This window comes from Cervus canadensis, chromosome 10, assembly GCF_019320065.1.
Source record: "Cervus canadensis isolate Bull #8, Minnesota chromosome 10, ASM1932006v1, whole genome shotgun sequence".
Lineage (NCBI taxonomy): Eukaryota > Metazoa > Chordata > Mammalia > Artiodactyla > Cervidae > Cervus > Cervus canadensis.
In genome coordinates this window covers 48945585-48951697 of record NC_057395.1, presented here as the reverse complement: position 1 = coordinate 48951697, position 6113 = coordinate 48945585, and the positions used below count along the sequence as shown (strand labels likewise).

The window sequence follows — 6113 nt, the reverse complement described above, 5'->3', positions numbered from 1 at the left end:
TTTTCTCTGCCTTTTCTTTTTTTTTTTTTTTTTTTTTGTAAAGTTATTGTGTTTGAGGTCTCCTTTTCTCAGGCTTCAAGGAAAGTTGAATTCTTTCCATGAAGAAGGTTGAATTCTTTCTTCCTCCTTGTATCAGCCTTCCTGAGGTTGGTCCAGTGGTCTGTGTGAGCTTCATATAGGGTGAGACTTGTGCTGAGTTTTTGTTTGTTTATTTGTTTTTCCTCTGATGGGCAAGGCTGAGTGAGGTGGTACTCCTGTCTGCTGATGACTGGGTTTGTATTTTTGCTTTGTTTGTTGTTTAGATGAGGCACCCTCACAGGGTGCTAGTGGTGGTTGGGTAATGCCGGATCTTGTATTCAAGTGGTTTCCTTTGTGTGAGTTCTCACTATTTGATACTCCCCACGGTTAGTTCTCTGGTAGTCTAGGGTCTTGGAGTCAGTGCTCCCACTCCAAAGGCTCAGGGTTTGATCTCTGGTCAGGAGCGAAGATCTACAAGTGGTTTGTTACGGCATTAAGGGAGAGTAAAACAAATATTCAAAAATGAGAAACCAAAGATGAATCCCAGACAAATGGCAGTTACAAAATCAGGCAAATAATAATTAAAATAATGGGATATACACATATGCATATACACCCTTGAGCAAAGTGAAAACAGTCCAACAAAAATAAAGTACAGTTGATTGATCTGGTGAACAAAGGAAATAAAAAATTATATTTACCAGTTAAGAACAAAACTTACTTAAGCACAAACTGATAAACAAAACTAAAGCAAGGTGCCAAGTGGGGAATAAAGCAATGAAAACAAAAGTAACAAATATGTTGTGAGGAAAGGAAAGAAAGACAAGAAAGAATAGATATGCAAAGTTAAGTAGAGGTAAATGAAGAAGATTTATATACATTAAAGATTAACTGCAAGGGGAAAAGAACAGTAGGAGAGGCAAACAAAGGAATAATTGTCGAAAAAATATAATAGGTTTTAAAAAATTAAAAATTAAAATTATAAAAAGAGAAAGAAAAAAATAGAGAAAGAAAGAAAGAAGGGGGGATAAAAGGGAAAGTCCACAGAACTGCGAAAGTCCAATGTAGAGGCAGAGGTCTATAACAACAATAGAAAGCGTGACTGGCTATACACACATATATATATACCCATAAGCAAAATCAAAACAGTTCAACAAAAATTAAGCACAATAGATTCACCCGGCAAACAAAGGAAACCAAAAATTATATCTACCAGAACAAAACGAATTAAAGCACAAAGTGGAAAACAAAACTAAAGCAAGGTGCTAATAAAGCAATGAAAATAAAACTGACAAATATGTTGAAAGGAAAGTAGAGAAAGAAAAGAAAGAAGGAATAGATATGCGAAGTTAAATAGAGGTAGATAAAGATTTATATATGTTAAAGATTAACTGCAGGGTAGGAAGAGTAGGAAAAGCAAACAAAGGAAAAAATGTAGAAAAAATAATAATAGGTTTAAAACATTAAAATTAAAAAAAGAGAAAAGAAAAAAAAGAAGAAAACTCCAAGAACTGCAAAAGCCCAACGTAGAAGCAGAGGTTTATGACAACAATAAAAAAAAGTGACTGAGGAAAAAGAAAAAAAAATTCAAAAGCTTAATTGGATATCTTAGTGCCAATAAAATCGACAGCTAAAACAGAGGGGGAAATGAAGGAAGAAAGAAAAAGGAAAAAAAAAAAAAAAAGAATTTGCAGAACAAGTCAAAAAATAAGAATAAATGCTTTTCTTGAGTCACTGCTGTCAGAGTCCTTTCCTGCGCTGGGAATCACAGTCCACCTCACCTCCCTAGGATGCCCTCCAACACTGTAGTGATCTCTGGACCTGCTGTGAAGGCTGCTCAGATTCTAATCTGGTCCTACTCCTGTGTGTTCTTGCCTCCAATGTCCACAGCTATCAGAGCTAGTGCGTTTTCTTTTGTGGGAGCTCTCGATGGACTTTTATATATTTCATAGACACAGGGTCCGCTTAGTTGATTGTGTGGATTTAATCTGCAGCTTGTACAGCTGGTGGGAAGGTTTTGAGTCTTCTTCCTTAGTCACACTGCCCTGGGTTTCAACTGTTTTATTTCCACCTCTATATGTGGACTCTCCACTGGGGTTTAGCTCCTGAAGCTGCCCTGGAGGGCTTGGGTTTGCCCCTGTGAGGGCCAGGTGTGGAGGTGGTGCAGCTGCTTGGTTGGGTCTCAGGGGTTCTGGAAGCACCAGATACTCAGTGGGGTTGGTGGCGAGGATAGTAGGAAATATGGTGCTCTAGAAGGACAACCAGTATTGGCCAATATGCTCCAGTATTCTTGCCTGGAGAACCCCTTCTCTGACAGAGAAGCCTGGCAGGCCACAGTCTCCATGGCTGCAAAAGAGTCAGACTGAACCGAAGCGAAGTGACCTTGTGAGCATAAACACAAGAATTTTTTATTTATTTTTTTATTTTTTTGCCTGTGGCAGCTCTGCCGCAGTGAGAGTTGAGCGTGAAGGTGGTGCAACTGCTTGGCTTGCGGGGACCCTGGCGGCGCCAAGTGTTCAGGAACACAGACTGCCTCCGCGGCAGGAGTTATGGCCTTATCAGAGTCTTTTTTTGAGCCTGTTGTAGCTGGGGATCAGAAAGCCTCTTTGGCCAGTCTTTCTCCGTAGCTCTGCCTGTTCAGGCACTTAAAGGGACACTCTGGGTGGGGTCCTACTCTGTAGTTCAGTGCATCATGCGTTTGATGGGCCAACCTCTCTATTTTTCAGCTGCTGATGCTGGCATGTGGAGAGAGAAAGGCTATGGTGATGGCTGCACCCCCTACGCATGACTCAGCAGTATCGCCTTGCTTCCATGGCTGCCTGGCTTTCCTCCACAGGCATTTCCCACCACGATCTCCTCCCTCATATCCTCTCCATCCATCTCTCCACAGTCAACAGCAGCCCTCACACTGGGATTGCTCCACAATCCCTAAACTCCAGCCCCCGGCTGCTGCCCCTTCCAGGAGATCCACGTTCCTGCCCAGCATATGTATGGCTGTGGCAAGGACTGTCTGATTCTCATTCCATTTAGGCTGACACAGATCAACTGTTTCACTCTCAGCCTTAAATGTTTCTTCTTTAAGTCAGACGGTTTCCCCACTGTGGGGGTTGGACCCCTGCTTCAGTTCCCCTACCTGCCAAGGGCAGCTCCAGTCCTACTAACACTGCTGTTTATCCCCCTAATTCCTTCATCCTACCTGGTTGCACGTGGTTCTATATATTCTTTTCCGCTGCTCAGGTCCTCCTGTCTGCTCTCAGCTGGTGTTCTGTGTGCACTTCTGTGTCTGAAGGTGTATTCTTGGTGTATCCGTGGAGAGAGATGTGATCCATTCCACCTACTCCTCTGCCATTTTGTTCCCAATCTAACTGTTGCTTCTTGACCTACATTCAGATTTCTCAGGAGGCAGGTTAAGGTGGTCTGGTATTCCCATCGCTTTAAGAATTTTCCACAGTTTGTGGTGATCCACACAGTCAAATGTTTTGGCATAGTCAATAAAATAGAAGTAGATGTTTTTCTGGAACTCTTGCTTTTTCAATGATCCAGTGGGTGTTGGCAATTTGATCTCTGGCTCCTCTGCCTTTTCTAAATCCAGCTTGAACATCTGGAAGTTCACCATTCATGTACTGTTGAAGCCTGGCTTGGAGAATTTTGAGCATTACTTTTCTAGCATGTGAGATGAGTGTAATTGTGCAGTAGCTTGAACATTCTTAGGCACTGCCTTTCTTTGGGATTGAAATGAAATCTGACCTTTTCCAGTCCTGTGGCCATTGCTGAGTTTTCCAAATTTGCTAGCATATTGAGTGCCACACCTTCAGAACGTCATCTTTTAGGATTTGAAATAGCTCAACTGGAATTCCATCAACTTCATTAGCTTTGTTCAAAGTGATGCTTCCCAAGACCCACTTGACTTCGCATTCCAGGATGTCTCGCTCTAGGTGGGTGATCACACCATCATGGTTATCTGGGTAATGAAGATCTTTTTTGTATAGTTCTTCTGTGTATTCTTGCCACCTCTTCTGAGTATCTTCTGCTTCTGTTAGGTCCATACCATTTCTGTCCTTTATTGAGCCCATCTTTGCATGAAATATTCCCTTGGTGTCTCTAATTTTCTTGAAGAGATCTCTAGTCTTTCCCATTCCGTTGTTTTCCTCTATTTCCTTGCACTGATCACTGAGGAAGGCTTTCTTATCTTTCCTTGCTATTCTTTGGAACTCTACATTCAAATGGGTATATCTTTCCTTTTCTCCTCTGTTTTTTGCTTCTCTTCTTTTCTCAGCTATTTGTAAAGCCTCCTCAGATAACTATTTTGCCTTTTTGCATTTCTTCTCTTGGGGATGGTCTTGATCACTGCCTGCTGTGCAGTGTCACAAACCTCCATCCATAGTTCATCAGGCAGTCTATCAGATCTAATCCCTTGAATCTGTCACTTCCACTGTGTAATCATAAGGGATTTGATTTAGGTCATACCTGAATGGTCTAGGGGTTTTTCCCTACTTTCTTCAATTTAAGTTTGAATTTTGCAGTGGGGAATTCATGATCTGAGCCACAGTCAGCTCCAAGTCTTTTTTTTTTTCTGACTGTATAGAGCTTCTCCATCTTTGGCTGCAAAGTATATAATCAATCTGATATTGGTATTGACCATCTGGTGATGTCCATGTGTAGAGTCTTCTCTTGTGTTGTTGGAAAAGGGTGTTTTCTATGACCAGTGCTTTCTCTTGGCAAAACTGTTAGCCGTTGCCCTGCTTCATTTTGTACTCCAAGGCCAAATTTGCCTGTTACTCCAAGTATCTCTTGACTTCCTACTTTTGCATTCCAGTCCCCTATAAATAAAAGGGCATCTTTCTTGGGTATTACTTCTAGAAGGTCTTGTAGGTCTTCATAGAACCATTCAACTTCAGCTTCTTCAGCATTACTGGTTGGAGCATTGACTTGGATTACTGTCATTTTGAATGATTTGCCTTGGAAACGTACAGAGATCATTCTGTTTTTGAGATTGCAACCAAGTACTGCATTTCAGACTCTTTTGTTGACTATGAGGGCTACTCCATTTCTTCTAAGGGATTCTTTTTTTTTTTTTTTTCCATTCAAAACTATGGAATGAAAAAAAAAAAAACTATGGAATGCTTCACGAATTTGCGTGTCATCCTTGCGCAGGGACCATGCTAATCTTCTCTGTATCGTTCCAATTTTAGTATATGTGCTGCCAAAGCGAGCACTCTTCTAAGGGATTCTTGCCCACAGTAGTAGATATAATGGTCATCTGGGTTAAATTCACCCATTCCAATTCATTTTAGTTCACAATTCCCAAAATGTCAATGTTCACTCTTGCCATCTCCTGTTTGACCACTTCCAATTTGCCTTGATTCATGGACCTAACATTCCAGGTTCCTATGCAATAGTGTTCTTTACAGCATCAGACTTTGCTTCCATCACCAGTCACATCCACAACTGGGTGTTGTTTTTGCTTTAGCTCTGTCTCTTCATCCTTTCTGGATTTGTTTTTCCACTGTTCTCCAGTAGCATATTGGGCACCTACTGACCTGGGGAGTGGGGGGGGGCTCATCTTTCAGTGTCCTATCTTTTTGCCTTTTCATACTGTTCATGGGGTTCTCAATGCAAGAATACTGAAGTGGTTTGCCATTCCCTTCTCCAGTGGAGCATGTTTGCCCAGTAAATCTATAATCCAATTTTCTATTGACAGGTGGGGCTGTGTTCCCTCCCTGTTCTTTGGCCTGAGGCCAAACTAAGGTGGAGGTGATAAAGATTATGGTGACCTCCTTCAAAAGGTCCTGTGCATGCTCCACTGCACTCAGTGGCCCTGACCCTGCCGCAGGTCACCACTGACCCACGCCTCTGTTGGAGACTCCTGGACACTCAACGGGTAAGTCTGGATCAGTCTCTTGTGGCATCACTGCTCCCATCTCCTGGTACCTGGTGTGCACAAAGTTTTGTTTATGGCCTCCAAGTGTCTGTTTCCCTAGTCCTGTGTAAGTTCTGGAGGCTCTCTGTTGGGGTTAATGGCGACCTCCTCCAAGAGTGCTTATGCCATACCCAGGTCTGCTGCACCCAGAGTCCCTGCCCCTGGCAGGCCACTG

General features: G+C 42.3%; 1 non-coding gene across 1 annotated transcript; it reads right to left on the bottom strand.

Moving 5' to 3' along the window:
- Positions 1-5127: 5127 nt before the first annotated feature.
- Positions 5128-5234, bottom strand: LOC122449114. The gene has a single exon (XR_006271916.1). It is a non-coding gene; the product is annotated as a U6 spliceosomal RNA (small nuclear RNA).
- Between the last annotated feature and the right edge of the window lie 879 nt (positions 5235-6113).